The sequence below is a fragment of the Macrobrachium nipponense genome, chromosome 25 (assembly GCF_015104395.2).
Source record: "Macrobrachium nipponense isolate FS-2020 chromosome 25, ASM1510439v2, whole genome shotgun sequence".
NCBI classification, from domain to species: domain Eukaryota; kingdom Metazoa; phylum Arthropoda; class Malacostraca; order Decapoda; family Palaemonidae; genus Macrobrachium; species Macrobrachium nipponense.
Genome location: NC_087214.1, coordinates 30,258,045 through 30,284,572, shown reverse-complemented (window position 1 = coordinate 30,284,572; position 26,528 = coordinate 30,258,045). Strand labels below are relative to the sequence as shown.

General features: G+C 37.9%; 2 long non-coding RNA genes across 4 annotated transcripts in view; both read right to left on the bottom strand.

Annotated features, from left to right (window-relative positions):
* The window catches only part of LOC135199307 (uncharacterized), a 761,114-nt gene that overhangs the window by 641,429 nt on the left and 93,157 nt on the right, over positions 1 to 26,528 (bottom strand). The gene's annotated exons all lie outside the window — the stretch shown is intronic.
* The window catches only part of LOC135199304 (uncharacterized), a 95,622-nt gene continuing 75,561 nt past the window's right edge, over positions 6,468 to 26,528 (bottom strand). For 2 of the 3 annotated variants that reach the window (XR_010311041.1, XR_010311043.1), the window contains exons 3-4: positions 8,248 to 8,339; positions 6,468 to 7,118 (exon numbers count right to left, since the gene is read on the bottom strand). This is a non-coding gene — a long non-coding RNA (uncharacterized LOC135199304). Of the gene's footprint in view, positions 7,122 to 8,247; positions 8,340 to 26,528 lie in introns of all 3 variants that reach the window. The other variant, XR_010311042.1, reaches the window with a different exon arrangement.

Sequence of the window (26,528 nt, the reverse complement as noted above, 5' to 3'; positions counted from 1 at the left end):
GCAGAATATCGCCCCATATCATTAACATCTTGTATATGCAAATTAATGGAACGGATGATTCTTAATGGATTACTTTTTGTCATTGGTGATCAATTCTCTCAATCTTTATGGTTTTATTAAGGGAAAGAGTACAGCAGATTGTGCTTTAAGAGTGCTGTGCAACAGCAATGTCAAATGTAGGGCATTTATTGATCTCAAAGGGAGCATTTGACAGGGCAAATAAAGAGTCATACTCGAAGAGCTTGTTAATAAGGGTATTAAGGATCATTGCTAAGGTGGATTGCAAGCTACTTAAGTGAAAGGCGGGCTAAGGTCTGGCTTCAGGGGCATGAGTCTGAAGAAATGGATATGGAATTGGGACGTCACCAGCGCTGGACAAAGCTCCGTTTCAAATTTTCTCCGTCAGTTTTCTTTGCTTGTTCACGAAATAAAAAAATGGTTATAGACAGAGAATTCTAGCAGACACTAATGTATTCACTGATTTAATAAAAACATAAAATTTCAAGCAATTTGAAATTTATTTAAATTACAATATGCAAATAGGTCAATAACAAAACCACACTCATATGCAATAATAGAACAACAATTTATAAACTGTAACTCTTAATTCTAAAACAACTATTTTTTTACACATTAGCATTTCCTTTGTTGGCTCAAATTTTTCGTTCATTTTGTAGCTGTCCTTCGAATGAATCAAAGATCTTATGTTTTCTAGTTTTAATGAATTTTTTGCTTTCCTCTTTATCAAATTATACTGACAAAACAGACACTCAGCATCGGCATTCGAGCATGGAAGTGAAAGCACTTCCAATGCAAATTTTCCAAGGTATTCGTATTTTGAATCCCCAAATTCATCTTCAATAGTGATTAAATATTTATAAAAAGTTTCAGGATCTTTCTGCAATTCCTTAATCTTAATCTCCTCTGGAAATGTGTGCAAGGGATGTCCCGCCGTTGGGTATCAATCTTTTGAATATCATAATTGTTAGCAATACTTGGAACTTCTTTGATGAGATCATTTAGGGATGGAACTGTTCTTCTTAGGCTGTTATCCAAGATATTCTTTGGATGTAAGTAGGAAACAGATTTACAGAGTTTGCAGTTTAAGTCAAACCGTTTCTTAATTTGCATGCAAGCCTCGATGAGGAAATTCTGCACCTATTTCTAATTATGGATATTGTATCGCCCTCCTGATACTGAAGCTTACTGAACAGGTCAATCATAGCCATCCCATGGTAAATTTGGTTTATTGGTTTATGATTGGAGGTGTTTGATGGATCTATATCATTCAAACTAACAACCTTCTCTATTGCCTCTGAATACAGTAGTAGTTAAAAAGTTTTATACACTTCATAAATCTTAAGGTTAAGGAGATGAATGGTTGGGCCTTGTGACTGAAATATGACATTTATACTGTTAAGTTTTGGCAATACATATTGAAGGAAAGTTAGATATGCAAAAACTGTATTTGTCATGCAACAGTCTTGAATTTCCTGCACCGATGTTAAATTTTCCTACTAAATAAAGTTGCATTGAATTTATATTACGTAACACAAGTAATGTATTTAATTAGAATAACAACACTGTTATGCAAATAAGCACATTTTCGTACTGACACAATATCAACGATGGAAAACTTACCTCTTCTCAACCGAAAGTTAATATGTAACTCTCTTAACTGGCGTGTAACTAAACAGTAACTGAGCTCCTGGTTGACACTCCGTCGAAGCTGGGTTAGGTTTGTTTCAAATTTCTGCCACGTCATAAGTTTTCATAAAATGAATTATATTTGCTTCCCAAGCACAAAAGGAGCAATAAAAAACATTTATCTGATTATACATAGTTTTATTGTACTTTACAGCTTTTTATAGACAAAAGTATGGGCGACAGAGAAAATCCGTCGCAAAAGAACCTCCGTTGTGTGTCGTCTGCATTCCGTTTAGCAGACGAAAAAGGAGCATATTCCAGCACTGTACGCCACAGGGGGTCGTCTTAAGTCCTGCTTTGTTTAATATACTTATGGATCGTATTGCAAGGCATTCTTTTCCTAGTGGCACAGAAGTTGTAATATACGCTGACGACATAATGATCCAGTGCAAAGATGAGGTTGTTTTGAAAGAGGCTTTAGCTGAACTACATACTTGATGCTTACACATGGGATTAGTTATTAATGAGAGTAAAAGTAAAATCCAATCACGTTATCCAATTAAAAATGTGATCTCATTTAATGGGAGGCAATTGGAAATGGTTGGAACTTATAAATATCTTGGCATGTACATTGGCTTTCACAAAAGTATGGATGAGGTCAATTATGTTAGAAATATTTGCCTGGCAAGATTAAGACCTTTGCAGGTGATGGCTAATAGAGGCAATGGTGCCGGTATACCTGTATTACGAATGATGTACATAAGCACAGTTCGATCAGTTATGACTATGCATCCGGTGCTAATCTGCTATCCGGGAGAGAGAATTAAAGAAGTTAGAAATAAATACAAATCAAGCAATGCGCATAATACTAGGCTGTCGAATGAGCACGCGCATAGATCATGATAGAATGGAGTGAATCTCCCAAGTATCTCCGAGAGAGTTCAAGAAATTAGTCTGTGCTGCAGTTGTCCGCAGTATAAGGAGGGGTGAATAGATTTTAAAAAAGGCCATTGATATGATGTCTGGTAACTTCAGAATCTCGTACAGACCTAATGGTCATTTGAGAAAACTATATAGGATATTGTTAAAATATGACGTTGTTAAATACTGTGTTTATTTGGAAAGAGTAAAATGTCCAAAGCCGTGGTTGTGTTGTAGGTTAAATATATGTATAAGTAAGTTGAACTATAAAAAGAGCGAGTGTAATACATGTGTGTAAAGACAATCCTTTCTTAGTAAACTGAAATATGTTACCTAGGTGTAATACCATCAATATATCTTGTGATGTGGCTCTGTAAATGGTAATAAAGCTGGTTGTGGTGTGGTTGTTCGTGAGTATATGAAAATGATATTAGTGTGGATGCAACGCTGTCTAAGAGGCTTGTTGAAGATGAAACTCATCTACGGCAGCAGAGTTACATGCTATACATGAGGGCCTCAAAATGGTTGTTAATAAAATAAAGGATATATTTGTGTTTGTGTTTATTCGCAGAGTGCTTGCTAGCACTTAAATAGCAAAACTCCCAGTAGTAGCGAGGTGGTTGTGCTCTGTAAGGATTGGTTTGTCGCTTCAGGAGAAAGGACTGAATGTAAAGTTTCTTTGGGTTTCCATCTCATGTTGGTATTTTATTAAATGAAGTTGCTGACAGTCTGGCCAAGGAAGCCACACGAAAGCCTTACATTAACGTAGAAACCTCTATGAGCCTAAATAGAATAAAAAGAGGAATGAGAATAAAAAGAGGATTCTGGGGGACAGAAAAGGCTATAAAGGTTTTGGAAGAGGGCAGCGTCAGTATGGGGCATTGTTTGTCACTAAAGTTACATATGGTAAGGTACTTTCGAAAGTTGATACTTTTGTTATGAGAATGAGGTTTTTGGGCATAATTATTGTTGGCAATATATGGATGGTGATGGTATACCCTGTAGATTATGTGGTGAAGCATACTCGCATACTCTGCATCATTATATGTTAGAATGTGATAACCTTAGGGAATTTAGAAATGTTTCTATTATAATGTTACTAGCAAGTTTGTTTTGTCTTGAATAATAATTTCACAAAAAGAATTGTTAATAAGTTTCCAAGGTTTTCTTGAATAGATAAAAGACATTGTAAAAATATATTTGTTGGGTTGCATTGGCATGCTAATACATCCCATTAGATGTATCTTTGTCAATAAATTTTTTTTTATTTGAATTTGAATTTGATGTCGTCTGGTGTTGTCTACGAGTACAATTGTCCTAAATGTAATTTGGGAAAATATATTGGACCCACCAGGCGGCTTCTCAGGGTGAGGGCCGATTCCCATAGAGGGATAAGTTATGGAACCGGATGTCGATTGACTAATCCAGAATCCTCTAATATACGTAGCCATACAATTAAATGCAAAACCGAAATCATCTATGAAGATCTTAAGATCATTGGTTATACAAACAACCCACTTTAAATATTAAACAACGAGTCCCTTCTCTGAACTGTCTAACAACCGCTGTTCCCTTGTATCTGTCTTAACTTTGCCCCTCTCGAAAAAATCTTTGTATGTTTTGTTCTTAGTGCGTCCTTATCCTCGTAATGGTAGGTTAACCTTCAGTGCTTTATTTATTTGGTATTAGTAATTTTTTTTAAGTGTGTCTGTATTCAAGTATGTTCTGAATTTACTATTTTATTTCCGAGTACGTCTTTGCTTGCGTGTGTGTTTCTGTTCTTAACAATTTTATATTTTATTTCGTTTTTATCAGTTTCCTTCGTCCGGTTTTTAAATTAAAGTCTTGTATATAGCTCTTTTAATTTTATATTGATACATTGTATTTTATTGTTGTAGATATCCCTGATGATGTGATTATGAATCACGAAAGCTTGGAATAAATGGATACTGTGTCTTCTGCTTCTGAATTCCTGCCCTTGATCTGGATGAGAATATATTCATACATATGCACGTATACACATATATTACATATATATATATCATATATATATATATATATATATATATATAATATAATATATATATATATATATATATATATATATATATATATTATTATATATATATATATATATATATATATATATATCGAGCTACAAATGTCCTTTAATATCTAATTCGCTCTACCTCGGAATTAATATATTTCCATACATGTTTAACCGAAGGCGATAATAGATTTGCCGGCTGACGGGCACGAACCATCGCCACCTTCATATCCAGGACGATAGTGAAGCCTAAACCCACCCCGCCACCGCAAGAGGATATGTCTATGCCGCCTCCCACCTCAACTACCGGTCGCACTCGGGTATTCGTATCTATATATATATGTATACATACTATGGTATATAGTACATATATAGCCTTACAAAGCCCAGAACGAATTAATCCTTATGCCTGAACACTCAGTCGAGAGCAGGTAAGACCCAATCATCTATTTCAGCTCTAACAATATGTAGTAGGGTTTGTCTTAAATGAACTGCAGGATTAACAAAAGTTAACCACCCTTTCCCACACGACTGGGCAAGGCCTAAAGAAGGTACAGATATTTGCCTAACACCAGCAAGATGAAGAGGAAGGATAAAAATCACAATAATAATTGAATATCTTAACACTAACCAAGCAAAAAGGGACAGAAGAGATAGTACCCATTACAGTGTATTGGTAACAATGGCAAAATACTACTGAATAATCAAACAACTCTGGTAAAGGGTATTATTATTATTGTTATTATTATTGTTATTGTTGTTGTTGTTGTTGTTGTTGTTGTTAAAGGATATTTCTGCATCAGCCATATTGATTTTGTAGTGTTTTCGCTATCTTACTTACTATGAGAGCTTTCCCTTGGGTACTTCAGTTAACAAGTAACCTTCCAATTCCTAGCATAATAGAGGTAGTGAAATACAGAGAGTAATGTCAATAGAGTTTTCTTGTAAAACTAAAATAATATTTAATTTAAATATGATATGCTAACGTTAGCATTATCAGTTATTTTATTAAATATTAGTTTTACAATTAAACTGTATGCACATTACTCATCATATTCCACTACCCCTATTATGCCTGATATTGGAACTTTACTTGTTAACTGTAGTACCTAAGAGAAAGCTATCATAAGTAAGTTAGAGAAAACCCTACAAAATCAACTCTGCTGATGCAGCCATATCTTTTAACAGTACCTGTTTGAAAGATGGCCTTCTACCTATTACTCGTATTATTATCAATCATCATTATATTGAGAAGATGGGTCCTATTCATATGGATCATGGCCACCACAGGAGCCACGGACTTGAAATTCACCCTTCCAAAGAATATTATGGTGTTCATTCGAAAAGAAGTAACAGAAGGTAATGGAAATATGGAGAGATGATCAGTTACTAGAAAAATAGATAACAATTTAAATAAATTATTAAATATAAGTTGAAACTGCATTATAGTAATAATAATAATGCACTGCATCTTCGCTTGAACTTATGAAGTTCCCAAACGTATCAAAGGTAAAAACCCAAGCACAGTTATAGACTGAATTCAAATAAATACCAGGTTTATCAAATGACTGAAACAAATTCTAGAAAAAGAATGCCAACTTACAGTAACTCGAAAAGGTATGAAAGGTGCTAAATGTTTGATCAATTCACTAAACACAGCACATCAAAGCGAACCAAGTTGAACAGATAAATGTGTGAACGGAAACAAATTAACAAAATAACGGGAAATTTCTGCTAAGTAGCACAAAGGGGAAAGATGCCTTTTCTTCTCGTTTCAATACCTCTCCGGTTCGTGTGACAGTGGACCATTCACGCAGAGGAAGGCTATTTTTAAGTATACATACATACATACATGCATACATACATACATACATACATACATGTAAGATGGAATCAAGAGATTATGAACGGAGTACAGTAAAAGGAATGAAAGGGGTTACAACTACGGGTCGAAGGTACGCCACAAAGAACCTAATAAAGCAATGCCTACAGAGCATGGCGTGAGGTGCACTGGCGAAACTATTCCCCCCTACGGAGGAAAAGGTTTGTACACATTAAGTTTCCTGTAAAAAAATAATGAAAACTTATTAAATGAAAGTCAAAATCCACTGATACTATGAACCAGATACAATGTACAATTGATACATTCTACAGAGTATTTTTTTTTTACCTTAACAACAATTGTTATTTTCTTTAAGGCCAAAGTGATATATTTTCATTTTCCCTTTTTCAATGAAAGCTAAGCCCTTACATTCACCGGCCACCATACTAAAGAAAATTCCTCTTGAATATTGCCAACAATAATTGACTAATGCTGTTATTTATAAAGTCAGTACGAGGAATATCATGGCACAGCAATTTAAGAGCAATTGAACAGCCCTCCTGGCCTAACAACAACAACAATCACCTCTGTTAAAAAATTCTTGTGATTTTTTAACGAGTACAATTTTCTTCATCCGATGGGCTGGAGCTTCAATTCCTGTCTGCAAGTGAGTGATCCCAGCTTCTCAAATACTACGGAAGCAAAAAATGTATTTCATTTCAACACTTCACGGACTTCCTTTTCAAAATTATTAACTCTGGATATGAATTCATATCATGGTTATTTTAAACTCTTTTGCATGGAGATGACTGAGCAAAATATTTCAAATTGATTACTGTCACTCTGGCTCTGTTGACGTTAATTACGAGAGAGAGAGAGAGAGAGAGAGAGAGAGAGAGAGAGAGAGAGAGAGAGAGAGAGAGAGAGAGTAGTTCAGGGGCAATAAAAACAACGTTAATTCAGCCCTTATAACCAGTTAGTAGAGTAAGTCGGCCCAGAGTAAGCATCCCACGAAGGAAGTTCCTGGAGAGAGAGAGAGAGAGAGAGAGAGAGAGAGAGAGAGAGAGAGAGAGAAATTACATTGACATTGGCATTAAAAGCAACGTTAATTCAGGTTCCCTATAACCAGTTACGAGAGAGAGAGAGAGAGAGAGAGAGAGAGAGACTCAAAATCGTTTGCTCTTATCCACAACAACAAAAGTAAATTCGCTCAGTTAACCAAAAGGAAAATATACTATATTCTGAACAGAACTGAATAAAACTTCAATACAGTTTCAAACTACACGAGTGGGGACAGGACCAAAAAGAGTTTATCCAATATCAAGGATCAAACACCTGGCTAAATTGAATGACACAACTACGACAATACTATCAATGGGCAAAAAGGTTTTCGTCTTAAAAGAATAAAAAAACTGAAGTAAGAAAAACCAGAAGTTGATTGACAGCCATGTTTTAAACGTGGTAAGAGAACCTGTGAAGAAATGTTTAGTACAGGAAATGAACAGTGACAGAAAATTAATCCTTTACATCAATTCTAAATGTTTTGGGCAGCTAATCCCCACAATGCAGAACACTGAAAGGTAAGACATACGATGACCATGATTCTAATGATAAATGGAAAATTCTTTTGAGAATTATTGTTTACTGGAAAGGAAGTGGAAATAAGATAAGAGACAAAAATTCAATTCCACCGGAAATCACCAGATAGTCAGTCATGTCACAAGATCCAAGAATATCCTTTATATAAAACTATGGATTTATAGAGACAAAACATTTGTGGGCATACTAAAATATGTACAAAAACAATTACCTTAGTTGTCTACGTGGAAACTGTGTTGTCTTAAACCGTCTGAAGGTGTTGCATATGAAACCCGTATAGATCAGTGGAACCATTTCTTATTTCTGAAAGGAAAATAGGCCATCAAAAGGACAATTCACCAAACATGTATCATCATATATATGTATATATATATATATATATATATATATATATATATATATATATATATATATGTATATATATATATATATATATATATATATATATATATATATATATATATATATATATATATAATATATATATACTATATATATATATATATATATATGTGTGTGTGTGTGTGTGTGTGAGTCCTGGGGTTATACTTAATGATATATTTAATACGTTCGCTGTGACATTTCTTGGAATGCATAGAACAGAGCCAAAGCAACGACCTGATAAAGCTGATAAATGATTTCTGTGATGGTGTGATTCGAAAACTGCATAGTTAGGCGAGTCAATGTTCGTCAGTTCATGAGCTCTTGTTCAAAGTGCCTTTGGGAAACTGGTTGTAGCCAGTAATATGAGGCGTTGTCGAAGCGTGCATTCATATGTGCGTGTGCGCCTCTTCCTTTGATAATGGCATCTTTAGCCAAGTCTATGGGAAGACTTGCATAGAGATCTGAGGGAGAAAGGCAGAACCACGATGGCAGATGCCAAAGAGTTTTTGTTTATCAGTGAGTGAGAATCCTGGTTGGCAATGGGTGAGTGTTGAATTACTTTAGCCAAAAGGAATGGCCTGTTAATACATTGCAAGAATGTTTAATCTTTAACTTTGTCTTTAAACTTATGTGTGCTAACGAGTGTGTTTCTCGTGTCTTTGAAACAGAAGATTCTGGCGAGGGAATTGAGTGTTCTGACTAGGGGGGGGACCGAGGGTCCCGTATGGGAGAATAGACAATTGGTGTGACAAATTACTGTTTTAGACATTTTAATGTTGGGGGGTTAACTGAGTTAAGTTAGTCTGTGAGACTTGGATTATTATCTTTCCACTGTTGAATAAACATTTATTTTTTATATAACTTTGACTCTCATTTTGATTACCTGTCAGAATGGAGAGAGAGAGAGAGAGAGAGAGAGAGAGAGAGAGAGAGAGAGAGAGAGAGAGAGGAGTTTTGAGAGAGAGAGAGAGCGTCGCTTGGGGAGAGAGGAGAGAGAGAGAGAGAGAGGCTGTGTGGTATTAGTTTGCCTGACGCTCGGGATTCCACGTTTACCAAATAAATAATGCGATTATTATCTGCGTTTAACATATATATATTAAACATATAAGTTTTATTTGGAGGAGCATCTGGGAGAGGGGTGAGGGGGAGGAGGGAAGGGATGATCATGGGTCGGGGGGGTGGGGGAGGTGAAGGAAAGAAGGCAGAAGTTCAAATTTTCAAGGTCACCAGACGAAAACCCCTTTATAAGGAACATAAACTACCACAATAATTTCCTCCCATTTCCTAAGGACGAGGAATCCAGTTTCCTTTGGTTCGTTTCCTCCAACGTGTCGACAGAACATTGGCCATCATCTATGAGTACAAAAGCTTACGAATTGAGATACTACATGATGTAGGCTACATTATCTTCATAGCAGGAAGGGTATTAGGCTACATTGTCTTTATAGCAGGAAGGGTACTTACTATTAATAGGACGGTTGGTCAGTAGGCAAGAATTTTAGTCGCAGGTTGATGACAATATCTATTTATCCCCGAGACGTTGAAATCATCTGGACTAACAGATATGGCTAGCTGGAAGTGGGTGGTGGCTCCGGTACCCACACTGGTGCTCTGTGTGTGTGTGTGTGTTCTCTATCTGTTTGCTCTCTGCATCTGGTGTCTCCTGAATTCTATTTCTCATGGTGGGGAAGGGATGGGGGGGGGGGGGGGGGAATTGTATCTTCCATAGTGACATCATTCATACACATTAAAGATTAAGCTACCTAGAAAGTCCAGCACATTGTACCTTATTCCAACACTTGCATTCAACAGATGTGTTCACGAGGACCTACTAGACCAGTGACACTAGTGATTAAATGAAGGTGAGGGCAATTAAACAAAGCCTGAAAATTTAGTTAACTAGTAAATCCTATCAATTTATTAGCTTTTATAATTACCATATCCAATTCTCATCCTTCATACATTACTTTTAGTTTTTACCTTGAAGTGACAATGGCAAGGTAGTATTACTATTACTGTCTACATTTAAATGTTAGTGTAATAATCCAAAGAATTGGTTTAGAATCTCTAACAAGATACCTCTAGTTTCTTGTAGATATCCGGATCAGTTTCTCCATAGGTCTAGAATTATTTTTGGCTTACTGCATACTATTAAGACCAACTCCCGTAAATCATTATAAAGTTATATGGGACATTAGTACTTGAACTAAGCGCTTATAACTTTCTCCTAAACTCGTGTTTAATGATACTAGGCTAGATATTTTGCACACTTCATTATGTAAAACTAAAGGTCAATGGTGTACAAGTTACCTGAGGAATTTTAACCATTCTACATTTATCTGTAGCAAGTCTGTACATCTGAAACGTGAAATGCTGCACCATTGACCTATCAACCAACTAACTGCCTCTTGAAATATATGAATTTGACCCAGTTTTGGAATCTCAACAAACAGCGAAACGTGTTGAAAAACTTTGTTAGAAAATCCTGCTAAAAAGGTTTTGTGGGCAATTTCCAACAATCCTTTACCGTGAATTCCTCCGTCAATATAATTAAATTCGACTGAAAAGCTGATATCAATGATGACCTTTATGATTAAACCAAGTTGTCTTGTTTCTATAGAAGTAACTATGGAGTATAGCTGAATTAAAAATACGTCAGTGTCACTCAACACATCTATTATATATGTTCCCAGTTCATGATTTTCACTTTTTTTTCCAGAATTAAACTTATTCTCACCTTACTCGAAATAATGATGGTGTCCCCTCCCGTCTAAAATGACGCCAGATAAAAGAATCCTACAAGTAACAAAGATGAAGCTGGTGAGCAACACTGCAATATTGTGATTGTCACTCAAACTTGTCCGAAGTACAATTCCCATTTATATACCAATGACTTAGAAACCACGGACTATCAGCATTCTGTGACGAACTTAAAGCTTCATCAACGAGTTATCGAATAACCATCTTTAACATATAACATTGTGATGTGTTATAGTAACAACCTCAGTTTGGATGCAACCAGTGGCCCATATATCATTCCTCTGAGCTGCGAGTTGTTCGCAAAGATAAGTCTAATGCTCTTTGCAGTCATGATTGGTTACTTACACTAAAGTGTGGAGCTAATTCTAATTTTTCTCTAACGATAGAAGCCTTCAGGAATGAATCCCCGCGTGTTTTCACTACTCGCCAAGTCAGTAAATAGAATATTTCTCTCGCACTGTCATTTCAGTTCTTCATATTCAACGCCATTTACTATATTTCAATTTTGATTGTCTAGTAATAAACCCTGCTTTAAAAATGATTAGTATGACCGGCCAGGTAAGCATAAACAATGACAGAACCTGTAGGCCTTACAGGCAGTCACCAAAGAGTACCTATGGTATTCCAGCTAAAAACTCCAAAATCCGATGGCTTAAGCCACCCAGCAACGCACAATCACAGCAGTTTTCCAGGAAAACATGAATTCTGAAACGAAGAGTAAAACTATGATGAAGGGTTACATGCGTCTAAGTTTCTGAACCGACTGGAAACACTTTTCTGTAATTCATTCCACCTTGGTGGTCTTGCACGTATCAACATAAGCAGTGGATAGTCCTGTTTAACCTCCTACAGGAAAGTTCCATAGTATTTTTCAAGTTCAGTGTTTTACTACAATAATATCTGTCAAATTTTCCAGTGCTCATTGCTATTAGCAATATATATAAAGCTCAAATGATTCCAGAATCCACGGCGTCGTATTTCTAAACTGCCATGGAATAAAGTTTTCCCAGAATGATGTCAGCTACATACCTACTAGGAACCTAAAACTTACAACAGAGACAGCCACAGGACTACTGCTTTTTCCATTTATCTTCGATCGCTCAGTAGTGGTATTGAGATCCTATGGGAGTCCTTAGTAGTAATGGCCTTTGACCTCCGGTCTACCAAGCAACGAAAGGGCACCTTGATTCACAAGGAACAACAGAATTACCTTCAGAACCCGCTGATATCCTATCTCGTGCACTTTGCATAAAAGCACTTCACCCACCTCACTTCCATAAACATGTATCAAAAACAAATCTGAAACACAGGATGAATAACCACATGAAATATAATTAGTACGGCAAACCTGCTAGTGTTCAGAATGAAATCTGGGTTTACATAAAGGTTCGCGACCCTTGTCTTTGTATATTTAAGATAGACACTTCTGGTCAAAAAGTTCAGACCAGTCCTGTGTAAGTCTGTTAGCCTATTCCTAACTCCCTATTCATACATTTAAATATTATAATATGTATAGTGAACCTAGTGTTTACAGCAAAAGTGACTTATGGTTTTTTTTTACAGAATGGAAGCATTTTTCACTCTCCTCCTCCTCCTCCATAAAGGCGACTTCATATCAAACAGTTCGTCTCCATAAAAGCAATTTAAACACTGATGTCTTCAAACATTTACGAGTTTTGTCATAGTAAATGTCTTTGCGTCATATTGATTGACACTTATCCGACGCAAATTAAAAAATTTACTTATTTCAGCTAAATAGAAGTTTATTGTATAATATTCCAGGTCTCGAGTTCGTTTTGAAATTCTCTTGATTACTCGTTAATCACCGATTTGAACGAGACTCAATTTCGTCATCATTCATATAACAAAAGCTACCTCAGATATACCGAGTTGGTTTCGCAATTATGAGTCTCAAAAGTGTGTCACCGGTTTACTTATTGGTTTCTCGATTTACTTATTTACTTACTGATCATCGATACCAACTGACTACAAAACAAGATACTACATCAGCTCTTTTTAGCTTTGCAAATGGTTCCTAAAGGTGGACTGATTCTTTCACAAAATGAATTTGCAATAATAGACAGCTTATACCCCATTTCCACTTTGTTGGGGGACACTCTCTCTCTCTCTCTCTCTCTCTCTCTCTCTCTCTCTCTCTCTCTGTGTTAAGGGATTGGGTTTACATATTTATTCCATCCTCTATTTGGGTTTGGCGTCAGTCATCGATTTAATGACGTTTTTTCTGTAGTAATCGAATGACTTGAATGATCTAATAATAATAATAATAATAATAATAATAATAATAATAATAATAATAATAATAATAATAATAAAAAGGAATAGTATCAACTGTCTTCTAGGATGTGCTGAAACGACACGACTGAATTCGCAATGGTCCTGAAGTAAAAGCTCGTCTGTAACAAAAAATTACTGACATTAATCACATATAATAAAGTAAAATGTTTGATGCAAATAACTATAGATGGGCATGAAACTAAAAACGAATGGTGCCACTTAATCCCTCGGGTAATATATGAGCTTTGGAACAATAGGATACAATATACAATTTCGTCATTAGTATATGTATGTAAACTGATTAGAACACGTAATTTTACCCAAAATGCATGTATTAGTATTAGCCAACTATACTTGACAATCAATTCCAACACCTATATGCTTTGCTTAGATTAAATATCGCCAAAATTATTTAGCTAGGCTTATTCCCTTAATACAAGCAAGTTCTGTAACACCTTCTTCTATCTTGAATGGTACTGAAAGCTATAAATGAATTGAAAAAACTCGCCAGAGTCCATCTGTATCTGCAATGAATGTCTCTTCAACATCTGTATGTCCCCAGTTTATGGCTTTCATTGTCTGAAGTCAACTTAACACTCAGGTCCCTATTCGAAATGGTACTGTTCCTTCCAGCAGAAAATGAATCACTTAATCAATTTTATTTGCCATCATACCGCCCTCGGTGGTATGGAGACAGAGAAGGACGCCTATAGGTAACCCAAGGTTAAGCTCACACAACACACACCATCCTACAGTGCCAGACTGTCACTGTAAATATGTCCTTATTAACCGTTCGTCATCAGTCAACGGAGCCAGGATGAGCAGATAACAGCATTCTATAATTGAATGAATGATGGCTACTAAAACTGGCGACACACATCATTCTATAAGGAACTTGAGAAATACATAGGTCTAAGATTTTCACTATTCACTTAACCACCGATCGCCAAAGCTTAAAATAAAGCAACGGTTTGATGACTGACTCCAACAAATTGCTCTCATTACCTGGTCTGCCTCAATTGCACTTTGGTTTAAAATAATTATGTTATAAGTCCAGGAATACTCCCTGTACGGAATTGCTATTAATAAGATAAAATTCTTTACCAAAAATTTAAAAAAGTACCAAGTCACAGACCAGGCAGCAGTTTCTAAAGCCAAATCACAAAACTGCAATATAAATAACTTTGCAAGTTGATGTCTTGTATTGCAACTTGATGTCTTGTGTTGCAAGTTGATGTGTATTTTAACTTAAGGTCGTGTCTTGCAAGTTGATGTGTATTGTAAGTTAATGTCTTGAATTGCAAGTTAATGCCTGTATTGAGTTGATGACTTGTATTGCAAGTTAATGTCGTGTACTGCAAGTAAATGTCTTGTAATGTAATGCAAGTTCATGCCTTGTAATGCAAGTTGTCGTGTACTGATGTCTTATATTACCAGTTGATGTCGTGTATTGCAAGTTAATGTCTTTTATTGCAAGTTAATATCTTGCATTGCAAGTTAATGTCGTGTATTGGAAATTAATGTCCAAAAACCACATTTACTTAACCTAATCTAAGAATGACCTTAGTAATTATATCACACCAGAATGCCTTAGATATTCAGCAGTTGTTTACGTGACTTTAAATCTCTTTAATTCACTATTTGAACAATTAACACCAACTCTGCCAATACGACATGAAATACAGTACAGAAACCAAATACCTTTGGTGCCCAGAGTCACATTACGATGTAAATGACACAGAAATTATTGGATTTTTTTGTTTAAGCTTTAAGGTTTGGCGGCAGCCATTAACACAGTTAAGTCCAGCTCGTCTCGAGCAAGACAGACGAATAATAATAACCGCTATATTTACGTCACTAGACGTAAATATAGCGGTGAACTTTGTCGGAAACTAGACTTACGTTAATTAGCGCCAGATTTGTCTTTATACGTTCATTAACGTCAGATTTTTCATTACATAACAACGAATAAAATTAAACAAATACACGCTAGACAATTTATATTCCAAAAATAAGTTATTAAGATTTTGACAAACCAACCGAAAAGTGTCCTTTGAATTGTTCCCAGTGTTTTAACTGAGAGAGAGAGAGAGAGAGAGAGAGAGAATTTTTCTAAGTGCCCTATATACTAAAATACCATTTTCTATAAAAAAAATAATTTTTCGACCTGAAGAGGAAACGTAAAAAGTAGTTTATTGGTAAACTATAGTAAGCTCGTCTCCATCGCTCCTAAAATTTAAAATTCAAAATACGTTCGTAGTAATAGACCACGTAACAAATGGAGCTTTACTGAGGAACATTCTTAATTCTCTGCTATAATATCTACCTATGGCTCTATATAAATGAAGAAATACTACGCATTTTTTCCTGTTTTATACGGTAACTTAAATGACTTGCCCCTGGCGAACTGTGAGCTGTACCTAATCGTCTTCATGGATGTAGTACGTGAAAACGACTTGGATCATCGGAAATCGCTGCAGTAGAACTTGAAGCGAAACATCGTCTGTAACGAGAATTTTTCTCCAGATACTTATTACGGGAAACAGGAGGCTCGATACGAGTAATATTCAATGATGGATATATACGTCTCTCATTAATAGAGAAACGGGAATATATAGTTCCTTTGAAGTTGCTATGAGGTGATGGTAATCTTTCTCTGTGGTTTGTTATAATTAAAGAACTGAGTTGTTCTTAAGAATGACCTCAATACCTGCTCTTAAATGTTTCTTGTTCCCGTCCTGTGGTATTGAATACAATTTGAATTGACTGCATGGTCAGGATTCTGGACAAACTGACAAATTCCTTCATAGTTTCACAAATCATTCTTAACCTCCCATGTGTCGAGATTTAACAGGGTTTATTTCACCCAAATTTCACAGAGGATGACTGGCCCAGAAATTTATACAAACACGAGGTCACAAACAGTTTGATTACTTTTGAATAATGGACGGTATTTCTCACTTCCAATCCTCACCAGTTTCTCCAAAAACTCATAGCCTACTACCAACGAGTTGTTCCAGTCAAAACTCATTCCCGGCCTATTCCAAAGGATTTCTCAACGTACTGCATACGCCAACTTCAAGCAAGAGATCAGTCACTTTTGAAGACCTTTCCATATAGAAAATGATTATTCGTGACGTCACGAGCGAATCAGTGCGAGTGATATTATCAGTACTTCGATGGAGGCGATGCAACGCCATCTTGAATTGCGTTTGGGCGATGACGGCCTTGGAATTAGGCCTATGTCGATTTACTAAAGGTTTATTCTCCGACCAAACTAACAACCACGTTATGACAACAAATAGCCTTCTGCTTTCTGCCAGACATAAGGCTTATTTTCTGAATAATAATAATAATAATAATAATAATAATAATAATAATAATAATAATAATAATAATATTACAGCGCAGGAATAGTGGAATGGACGAAGGCAGAACTCCGCAGCATAGACCAGAAAACTAGGAAACATATGACAATACACAAGCACTACACCCAAGAGAACATATACGATATACATACATCGAAAGAAAGGAGGGAGAGAACTACTAAGTATAGAGACTGCGTCAATATCGAGAACAGAGCACTGGGGCAATATCTGAAAACCAGTGAAGACGAGTGGCTCAAGAGTGCATGGGAAGAAGGACTAATAAAAGTAGACGAAGACCCAGAAATATACAGAGACAGGAGAATGACAAACAGAACAGAGGACTGGCACAACAAACCAATGCACGGACAATACATGAGACAGACTAAAGAACTAGCCAGCGATGACACATGGCAATGGCTACTGAGGGGAGAGCTCAAGAAGGAAACTGAAGGAATGATAACAGCAGCACAAGATCAGGCCCTAAGAACCAGATATATTCAAAGAACGATAGATGGAAATAACATCTCTCCCATATGTAGGAAGTGCAATACGAAAAATGAAACCATATACCACATAGCAAGCGAATGCCCGGCACTTGCACAGAACCAGTACAAAAAAAGGCATGATTCAGTGGCAAAAGCCCTCCACTGGAGCCTGTGCAAGAAACATCAGCTACCTTGCAGTAATAAGTGGTACGAGCACCAACCTGAGGGAGTGATAGAATACGATCATGCAAAGATCCTCTGGGACTATGGTATCAGAACAGATAGGGTGATACGTGCAAATAGACCAGACGTGATGTTGATTGATAAAATCAAGAAGAAAGTATCACTCATTGATGTCGCAATACCATGGGAAACCAGAGTTGAAGAGAAAGAGAGGGAAAAAATGGATAAGTATCAAGACCTGAAAATAGAAATAAGAAGATTATGGGATATGCCAGTGGAAATTGTACCCATAATCATAGGAAACCTAGGCACGATCCCAAGATCCTTGAAAAGGAATCTAGAAAACTAGAGGCTGAAGTAGCTCCAGGACTCATGCAGAAGAGTGTGATCCTAGAAACGGCGCACATAGTAAGAAAAGTGATAGACTCTATGGAGGCTACCACCCAGTCGAATTAGAGGACTGTGATTGACTTAAAAAAATAAAATAATAATAATAATAATAATACAATAGCTGTTTCAACGGCATTTAATTTATATAGAATCTTCTCAATTCTTCTTATTATCTTTTTCTCGTCAGCATGTAGCGGTGTATTAAGTTTCCTAAGGACATGTAAAGATTTTCATTTGTCTTAGGTTTATTCCTCTAACGTGTCGACAGGCGCACAGGCAGTCATCTATGAGAGTTTACAGTACAGTGAATTAAGATACAGTTTATCAAGTATTTATAGCATGCAAGGTCGTGTACAATCGGTGGGCGGGTCGGTGGGAAACGGATTTTAATTGGTCGTTTGGATGGAAACGAAATCTCCCCCTGAGGCGTTCTGACCTGCGTAGTTTGGACGGGGTTATTAGCGTCGGTTGGGTGTTGTTTGGGGTACCCACCTCTTGGGCGGCAGGCTGTACAATTGATATATCTTCCGCTCGTTCTCTCCCGCTTTCTCTCTCTACTTCTTCCGCTCTTTCTCTCTCTCTTGCTCTCTCTCTTTCTCTTTCTGCAAGTTCCTCTCTCTCTCTCTCTCTCTCTCGTTCGCTCCTTCTAACGCTCTCTCTTTCTCTCTCTGCCTGTCCTCCTCTCTCTTTCTCTCTTTCTCTCTGTTTGCTCTCTCTCTCTTTCTCTTTCTCTCTCTCTCTCTCTCTGTCTCTCTCGACTCTCTCTCTCTCTCTCTGTCTCTCCCCCCTCGATCTATCCTCTCTCTCTCGTGTGGATGTATACGTAGTCGGTTGGTTTCTTGCGCCATTTCTTCTTATGAGGTGGGGAGAAACTCTGTTTCTTTTACCGTGTTGATAGTCGGTTTTTTCTCTAATATATGTAAAGCTTCAAGATAACGTAGGCGTTTTCGGTCCGGTGCATGGTCAATAATTTCTATGTTCTTTATAAGCTCAGCTCTTTCTGGTCTCCTGTGTCCCTGTAGTGAATGAAAAATGGCCCCTTCTTGAAGATGACACGAGAGACGCTTGGAGAGTCTGGTAGTGGTCATCCCGATATAAGAATGGTGGCATCCATCCACCGAGCATTGTGAATTCGTAGATGACACTCCTTCTCTTCAAAGACGTTTCTGGGGCGCCGGGTGTTTCTAAGAAGCAGCTGGCTGGTTTTTCATGCTTTTGTAATAAATTATGAGGCTAATTTTATCACTTTCTGTAGTGGGGGAGGACATTTTCACTGATTATTTTCCTTATAGCCTTTTCATCTTCCAAATATTGTGGTGCATATGATTTTTATAAAATATTTTTATAGCTCCACTTTGGTCGTTAGTTACGGTCGTTCTTTCTTGGTGCCATTTATTTATGGAGTCCCTCGTTTGGCGTTCGACCATACGTTTGAAAAGTTATATTAATGAGAACTTGTGTAGACCTTTCGATTTCCCTGGTGGTTTCTCTCCATGTGGAACAGTGTGTAAGGGCGCGGCGGACGAAGCCTCTACCACCGATCTTTTATACCTGTCTGGGCACTCGCTGGACCCATTAAGGCAATAGACCCGGGTTTGTGGGTTTTCTTGTAAACCGTGGTGGTGTATCCCGTAGGGGTCTGCTGTACCCGAACGTCCAGGAAGGGTAGGGCACCGTCAACGCTGCGTTCACACGTAAGTGGAGGACGGAGCATTCTTCGAAGGTGTTTCTTAAAGTTTTCAAGGTCCTCTTCTCTGTCAACTTTTATGAAGGTGTCGTCTATGTAGCGGTAGTATTGGGGAGGACAGGGGATCTTATTGAAAACTCTTTCTTCGACGACACTCATGTAGAAGTTGGCAAATAGAACCCCTAATGGGGATCCCATTGCCACGCCGTCAATCTGGCAATAAAGATGTCTCTGTGGGTCGTGAATGGTGCCTTCTTGGTACATATTTCAAGGAGGGATTTTAGGGCTTCCTCGGGGATGTTCAAAGCCTGTGTCTCCTCGCATCTGTATACTCTGTCGAGGATGTGTTCAATCGTCTCGTCGACTGGAACGTTCGTGAAGAGGCTCTCGACGTCAAGAGAGGCGATGATACCTGTAGACGGAGAGTCTCGGAGTTTACGTAAAAAGTCGGTAGATGACTGTAGACAATACCTGTCAGGGATATATGGCGTGAGGAGTTTCATTGAGTCTCTTCGCGATTTTGTAAGTCGGGGTTGGGATTTGGCTTATAATAGGGCGAAGAGGATTTCCAGGCTTGTGGGTTTTTACGGTGCCGTAAATATACCCTGGATTAAAGTCACCCTGGGCGGAAGGGGAAGTCTGGGAGCATTCCTAGCGGCATGGATTCTTTCGACCGTCCTATTAATGTCTCGTCGGATGTCTTCGATGGGGTTCTTGTTGATTTTTCTGAATTTGGATTGATCAGCCAGTATTTGGTCCAGTTTCTCGTGTATATTCTGAGGTCTTGATGAGCACTAGGGCAGCAGCTTGTCTGCCCTTCTTATTGTTATTTCCGGTTTGATTTGTTTCAAGTTTTTTAGCAGTTTCTTTCAATCATCAAGACCTCAGAATATCACGAGAAACTGGACCAAATACTGGCTGATCAATCCAAATTCAGAAAAATCAACAAGAACCCCATCGAAGACATCCGACGAGACATTAATAGGACGGTCGAAAGAATCCATGCCGCTAGGAATGCTCCCAGACTCCCCTTGCCCAGGGTGACTTTAATCCAGGGTATATTTACGGCACCGAAAAACAAAAACCCACAAGCCTGGAAATCCTCTTCGCCCTATTATAAGCCAAATCCCAACCCCTACTTACAAATCGCGAAGAGACTCAATGAACTCCTCACGCCATATATCCCTGACAGGTATTGTCTACATCATCTACCGACTTTTTTTTTTACGTAAACTCCGAGACTCTCCGTCTACAGTATCATCGCCTCTCTTGACGTCGAGAGCCTCTTCACGAACGTCCAGTCGACGAGACGATTGAACACATCCTCGACAGAGTATACAGATGTGAGGAGACACAGGCTTTGAACATCCCCGAGGAAGCCCTAAAATCCCTCCTTGAAATATGTACCAAGAAGGCACCATTCACGACCCACAGAGGACATTTATTGCCAGATTGACGGCGTGGCAATGGGATCCCCATTAGGGGTTCTATTTGCCAACTTCTACATGAGTGTCGTCGAAGAAAGAGTTTTCAATAAGATCCCCTGTCCTCCCCAATACTACCGCTACATAGACGACACCTTCATAAAAGTTGACAGAGAAGAGGACCTTGAAACTTTAAGAAACACCTTCGAAGAATGCTCCGTCCTCCACTTCACGTGTGAACGCAGCGTTGACGGTGCCCTACCCTTCCTGGACGTTTCGGGTACAGCAGACCCCTACGGGATACACCACACGGTTTACAAGAAACCCACAAACCCGGGTCTATGCCTTAATGGGTCCAGCGAGTGCCCAGACAGGTATAAAAGATCGGTGGTAGAGGCCTTCGTCCGCCGCGCCCGCCCTTACACACTGTTCCACATGGAGAGAAACCACCAGGGAAATCGAAAGGTCTACACAAGTTCTCATTAATAATAACTTTTCAAACCGTATGGTCGAACGCCAAAACGAGGGACTCCATAAATAAATGGCACCAAGAAAGAACGACCGTAACTAACGACCAAAGTGGAGCTATAAAAATATTTTATAAAAATCATATGCACACAAATATTTGGAAGATGAAAAGGCTATAAGGAAAATAATCAGTGAAAATGTCTCCCCACTACAGAAAGTGATAAAATTAGCCTCATAATTTTATTACAAAAGCATGAAAAACCAGCCAGCTGCTTCTTAGAAACAACCCGGCGCCCCCAGAAACGTCTTTGAAGAGAAGGAGTGTCATCTACGAATTCACATGCTCGGTGGATGGATGCCACCATTCTTATATCGGGATGACCACTACCAGACTCTCCAAGCGTCTCTCGTGTCATCTTCAAGAAGGGGCCATTTTTCATTCACCTACAGGGAAAAAACACAACAGGAGACCAGAAAGAGCTGAGCTTATAAAGAACATAGAAATTATTGACCATGCACCGGACCGAAAACGCCTACGTTATCTTGAAGCTTTACATATATTAGAGAAAAAAAAACCGACTATCAACACGGTAAAAAGAAACAGAGTTTCTCCCACCATCATAAGAAGAAATGGCGCAAGAAACCAACCGACTACGTATACATCCACGAGAGAGAGAGGAGAGATCGAGGGGGGAGAGACAGAGAGAGAGAGAGAGAGAGAGATCGAGGGGAGAGACAGAGAGAGAGAGAGAGAGAGAAGAGAAAGAGAGAGAGAGGAGCAAACAGAGAGAGAAAGAGAAAGAGAGAGAGAGGAGGCAGGAGAGTCGAGAGAGAGAGAGAGAGAGAGGACTTGCAGAAAGAGAAGAGAGAGAGCAAGAGAGAGAGAAGAGCGGAACGAAGTAGAGAGAGAAAGCGGGGAGAGAACGAGCGGAAGATATATCAATTGTACAGCCTGCCGCCCAAGAGGTGGGTACCCCAAAAACAACACCACCCAACGACGCTAATAACCCCGTCCAAAACTACGCAGGTCAGAAACGCCTCAGGGGGAGATTTCGTTTCCATCCAACGACCAATTAAAATCCGTTCCCACCGACCCGCCCACCGATTGTACACGACCTTGCATGCTATAAATACTTGTAAACTGTATCTTAATTCACTGTACTGTAAACTCTCATAGATGACTGCCTGTGCGCTGTCGACACGTTAGAGGAATAAACCTAAGACAAATGAAAATCTTTACATGTCCTTAGGAAACTTAATACACCAGCTACATGCTGACGAGAAAAAGATAATAAGAAGAATTGAGAAGATTCTATATTAAATTAAATGCCGTTGAAACAGCTATTGTATTCAATGCTACTGCCCTCAGAGAAGGCCTCCTTCCTAATAATAATAATAATAATAATAATAATAATAATAATAATGAGGGCCTCTTACTACCTATAGCTTTGGTCTATCAAGCAACGAGTGGCAGAAAGGACGCATTCACAAGGAACAACATAATTACCGTCAGAAACCAGCTGATATCTTGCCTACTTCACTTTGCATGCCAGTACATCACCAACCTCACTTTCATAAACAGGTATTATAGAGAAACCAGACACATAGGATGAATAACTGCATAAAATATAATTAGTACGACAAACCTACTACTATTCAGAATGAAATCTGGGTTTAGCAAGAAGGTTCCATTGTATATTTAAGATGGACACTTCTGGTCAAAATGTTCAGACCAGTCCTGTGTAAATCTGTTGACCTTTTCCTAACTCCATATTGACATATTGACCTATTTCTACCAAACATTCATACATTGACACATTGACCTATTCCTACTTCCATATTCACACATTTACATATTAAACTATGCATAAGGCCTCCAGTAACGGTTGTGTTTACAGGAGAAATGGTTTTTTGATTGAATCTAAACATTTTTGTACTCTTCTCCAACCTTGAGCAACCGATAGGATTTTTTTACTTTTTTTGTTTACTTTTTAACTAAACGATATAGCGTCTTGTTTCACCAACGAAGATTAAAAGTACGCAATATTTCATCAGAAATTATTTTTCTGCACTGTTTAACATGCTCATTATTTATTTTTCACGTTCTCATTCTCATAAATAAATCCTAAATATCCTATCCTAAAATTCCTTTATCTTTAACTCGACGCGAAACCCCTTTTTCATACCTTTTTTAGTCTCTCCCATAGGGCTGTCCTACCCCTCCCCCCTCCCCCTAACCAGAACAGCAGCAACAACAACAACAAAGCAGTTTGTAGGCTTCCTCCCCGAGTAAGCGAAATTATTATAATAATATATAACCTGACCGAGTTCAGTCGTCGACTCCTGCTATGAATGTTGAATAGCAATTAACCTCGACGTCAGCTGACGTACCCTTCAAGTGGTTCCAAGCGGTTCCCGGTTGTTCGTCCTCCTCCTTTTAAGTCGTTTTGGTTCGAACAAAAGTCGTTAAAAGTCGTTCAATACATCCATAAAGCCGATTTGATACAAAAGCAGTTCGTCTCCACACAAGCGATTGAACGCTAAAACTGATTTCTTCAAACAATTACGAGTTTTATAATAGCAAATGTCTATGCGTCATATTGATAGGCACTTATCAGACACAAATAAAAAAATGAATATTTCAGCTGAATCGAAGTTTATATAATATTTCGTATCTCGAGCTCGTTTTGAAATTTCTCTTAATTACTCGTTAATCACCGATTTGATTGACTCAATTTCGTCATCATTCCTATAAAACGAAAGCTACCTCAGATACCAGGTATAGATTTCGCAATTATGAATCTCAAAAGTGTGTCATCGGTTTACTTATTGGTTTCTCGCTCTACTTCTGTACTTATTGATTATCGATATTAACGGACTACAAAACAAGATATTATGTCAACACCCTTTTAGCTTTGCAAATAGTTATTAAAGGTGGACTGATTCTTTCACAAAACAATGAATTTGCAATGATAGACCCCTTATACCAGATTTCCACTTTGTTGAGGGACATTTCTCTCTCTCTCTCTCTCTCTCTCTCTCTCTCTCTCTCTCTCTCTCTCTCTCTCGTCTCTGTTATTCAATTCGATTTGGATTTTAGCGTCAGTCATCGATTCAATGACGTTTTTTTTCTGTCTTATTCCAGTAATCGAATGCCTCGAACGATCTAATAATAATAATAATAATAATAATAATAATAATAATAATAATAATAATAATAATATGAGTGGTATCAACTGTCTATGGATGTACTGGAACGGCTAATTGGAAATGGCACCTGAAGTGGAGATTCGTTTGTAAACAAAAAAATTATTTACATTAATCACATATAATGAAAAAAAAAAAATGTTTGATGCAAATAACTATAAAAGAGGCGCCTAAAACTACAAGGGAATTTATACCAGTTAATCCCTCGAGTAATATACGTAAGCTTTGGGACAATAGGATAGGCCTGAAACTACTAAGGATTTGTAGGCTACAGTCAATTCCTCAAGTACTCTAAGCTTCGGAACAATAGCATATTATATATAATGTAGGTCATTCAGCGACGAAAGGAAAGAGACGTAAAAGCTAGGTCTGAAAGGCGTAACAGGAGGAAAAATCTGAAAAATAAAGCAGATAAGTAAGATGGAAGAAAGAGGAGGTAGGTCAAACAAAAGGTGGAATGAATTAAAGGGTTTCCAGCAGCTTAATGGGGCCGAAGAGACGGTACAGAGAACCTTAAATTTTATGCCTTCAGTGCACCTCGAGAGAGGTACACTTCATACGGTGCTTTTGGGGCCATGAAAACCACCGAATTTCTCTCTGCAAAAACACAGGAATGGCGTCGTTGTAAGCGTAACATCAGAGATGTTTAAATGCCAGTTCATTAATACCCAATGCAACGGATTCATTCTGATTCAGTTCCTGGTGTTTAAAACAGACAGATTCTAAGAGACTGCTTACAGTGAGCCATTTCTTCTTAAAATGCTTTATGAGGCATTTCAAAATCCGGGTGCTTTAACAGAGACTTATCAGCGATACATCATTTCGCAAATCCAATAACACTTCTACAAAGATACACTACGTCAATGATGGAACACACTCAATAAAGCACAGGCATTTTCTTGAGACATTTCCTTTGCTTGGCAGTCAAAAGGCATTTCACAACCCCCCCCCCCCCCCCCTTTCATTTTGATGCTATATTTAATATATAAAAAAAAAACTGGAGACCTCCACACGTGATTCTAAAGACTACACGAGTTCATTGTCATCCGGTATATGGTACTATTTGGTCAATACATATTATTAGAGAAATGGATGGTGGACAGCCCTTGATCAAACCGTAAATGTCAATTTCGATTTAATAGTTTACAGAAAAACAGTGAACACTGGACAAAACCTCGAGTTTCAAGACGTCGATCTGACTGACTGAAGTCTCGTGCTATGATTATCTTCACCAGCACGTGAAATGTAGGAATATGACTTTATTAAAAATAACCTCCTAAAGTGTATTACTATCACATTTATTGGTCCATAGTATATACATATATACTGATCAGAACATGCCCTTTTTCTCAAAATGCATGTGTATATAAGCCAACTATCCTAAACCTGAACTGCTTTACTCAGACTAAAATAATACCCTCATTAGTTAACTAATTCCCGTAATACAAGAGCGCGCAGTAAACACATTCTATCAATAGTACAAGAAGCTATAAATCAATTCAAAACTGCTCGCCAGAGTCAATCTGTATCTGTAATGAATGTCTCTACATCTGTAGGTCCCCAGTTTATTGGCATTCAATATTTTTCTGAAGTCAACTTCACGCTCAGGCCCCTATTCGAAATGGTACTGTTCCTTCCAGCAGAAAATGAATTAACAAATAAATAAGCCAGTTATTGCCACCATACCGCCCTCGGTGGTATGGTGACAGAGAAGGACGCCAATAGGTAAACCCAACACACACCACCCTTCAGTGACACTGTCAATGTAAATATGCCCTTTATAGAAACTGTCCTCATCAATTCAACGAAACCCAACCGCCGAGATTAAATCAGCATTCTAT